This window comes from Toxorhynchites rutilus, chromosome 2 (assembly GCF_029784135.1).
Source record: "Toxorhynchites rutilus septentrionalis strain SRP chromosome 2, ASM2978413v1, whole genome shotgun sequence".
Lineage (NCBI taxonomy): Eukaryota > Metazoa > Arthropoda > Insecta > Diptera > Culicidae > Toxorhynchites > Toxorhynchites rutilus.
Window position 1 is genome coordinate 247,518,363 of NC_073745.1, and position 2,977 is coordinate 247,521,339.

The window sequence follows — 2,977 nt, forward strand, 5'->3', positions numbered from 1 at the left end:
GATCCGTAAAAGACCTCCTATTGTCTGATCTTATCTTAGATGGTAATGGATGATGGGATTAGAGTGCCAAAAGTTGTATGGGAGAAAAGTGACCTTCGAATTTTCAAACGGGACTTGATTAAAAAGTAGATTTTTTAAAAAACTGTAAAACCTCCGAGGGGGGGAGGGGGATTGGTTATATGAAATGGGAGTCTGAAATGAAAAAAAAAATGTTGATGCCAAATGCCATGAATCGTCGAGATCTACTGTCATCTCGAAATATTTTTTGTCAACTCTCTGGGACTGGGACTCGTTGTTTCGGAATACGAGACGAAACATATGGTTTAGGGTGCCAATAAAAATCGTCATCTCGATTTTTCATATAGAACTCACTGTGAAATGTTGATTTGCATGATAAAGTACCCTTTCAAAAATATTAGCTCAATCGGACTTCATTTACTAGTGTCGCAAACCTCAAAATGTGAGTTATTTGAAAACCGAAGAATCACCATGGGCTCAAGGTTTACGACAAAAAAAACAGGAAGTGGGTTATATCTATGGTATAACCGCAAGGGTGACGTAGGACTATCGTTGATTTAGAGATCATTTGTTTGAAGTTGAATCTAAATCCATTCTGAATGAATGAATAAATGAATATTTGGGGGACTTCGAAAACGAGAGCGTTACGTTGGAGGCACAAGGTTTTATGCATCCAATATAGGATACGAAAAACCTTGTTCTGAAGAATAATCTTCAGAAGCTAACCTGCTAACTGTACTTGATTGACAAATCACAAACCCAAATGTATTATATGGATATTTTATGGATAGAAAACATTAAAATAAACTCTTTCGCTTGAATGTAATTTTCAATTCCAAGGGGAACTGGCAGATTATTTTCCAGCAACGATTAGATATTTCCACATTTTCCTCGATACTGGAAGCCCAGTAGTTAATACTAACTCGATAACCACCTGTTAATAGTACTTGATTGAAAAATATTTGGTCACAGTGTTACATGGATAGAAAACATTCAAATAAACTCTTTCACATGAATGTATTTTTAAATTCCCACAGGAACTGGCAGATTATTTTCCAGCAATGATTAGATATTTTCACATTTTCCTCGATACTGGAAGCCCACCAGTGGTTAATACTAACTCGATAACCACCTGTTAATAGTACTTGATTGAAACATATTTGGTCACAGTGTTACATGGATAGAAAACATTCAAATAAACTCTTTCACATGAATGTATTTTTAAATTCCCAGAGGAACTGGCAGATTATTTTCCAGAAATGATTAGATCTTTCCGGAACTTTCTCGATGCTGAATGGCATCCAAACGGAAAGAATTCCGCGCGTGTATGTGTATGCAGCGATGTCTTCCCGGGGAACCGTTTGTGGAATCACTCTCCTCCTGATGGATTCCCTTCTGGCCTAGGGTGCACAAACAGGCTCTTGGTGACACCGTTCATCCGCGCTTTCATGATAAACGAAGAGCTTCACCACAACAGCGACAACATGCTCCAATCGCTGTTCAATTAGAACTGAGTGGATTTCCGAGCGGCGCTCGCTTATATACCGATTGGTGATTTCAATAGCCTGTTTTGAAAGCAATTTTAAGACTATTGAAACAAGTTTTTGAAAAAGTAACAAATATAGAACGCGTGGACATTTTATCTTTCGAATGAAGTGTTTATCATACCATTTCGTTCAGTTGTTTAGGAGCTATTAACGCTCAAAATCTCGGTCTCCGGCGTAACGCTTTCGTTTTCGAAACTTTACACCCCGGTATAGAAATGAAAGACGTAGTCCTAAGTCAAAAAATTCGATGCCAAATGTCATAAAATTGCATGAATCGTCTAGATTTATGTATCGATTTGTTGTAAATCAGTGATTGAGTTTTTAAGAGTCTATCTCTGGACAGGCACATCAATTCGAAGCCGTAGGTAAGTCGGCTGTTGACGATGGCTCTGGCCACCCGTAAACAGATTTTTTGGTCATTACCACCATGTGACCACTCTTTTGCGTCGAAAGTCAAATACCTCCTTCGACAGCCCATTTACCGCATTGGTAGTGGGATCTTGATGCGTGGTACCCTGTGAGTGTTCTTCACCTCTACAAAAAGGATGTTGCCCGCATAGGTGAAAACAAATACTCCCTTCGGTAGCTCCAGGAACAGGTTGTTCATTACTATCAGGAAGAGGGTGACGGCTTAGACGGAACCTTGAGGTACACCAGTTTCTTCTTGAAGGCGCCTGGAACTGGTGTTCCCTGCTAGATTCATGTCATCCCTATGACAACAAAGATATCAGTGTTTAATCTACTCTACACCTCAGTTACACGCACACGTAAACACAGATTCATGTATCCGTACAGACCAGAAATAAAATTCAGTATAAGTTTGTTAGTTGAACGAGTAACACGTCTTTTATTTCTTTCCCGTACTGTGCATATCACAACAGATTATGTGCCTGCATGTGGAGAAAAGAAAGTGGTTTCGTGATAGTCGCGATAATCGTCGTGGCAGTAGTGTGTTAATCCTTTCATGTACAACATCGATTCTCACTCAACGTGAAATGATTGTGCCAAAACGTACAATATCGAGTCTCTCTCGTGGTGCGCTTGCATATAACAAGGCGCTAAGACTCTCAGCAGAGAAGTGAAATTACTCCCCATCAAAGTGTTTGCATTTGGCCCGCTCTTTCGAAAATTAACTCGTACGCGATGAGGTTGAAATGGATGGATCCCGCTTTAGTATTCAGATATTGAATAATAGCAATTATCCCAGTTGGCGATTCAAGGTCGAGCTGTTGCTTATCCGTGAGGAGCTCTGGCGCTATGTTGAACCAGGAGTCAAGCCGGAAGACGAGGATGATGCTATTTGGAATGCAGGGAACGCTAAGGCGAGAACAACTATTGGGTTTCTGATTGACGATAATCAGCATAGCTTGATTCGTGCTGTGAGAACTGCAAAAAAAACCTGGCTCGCTTTG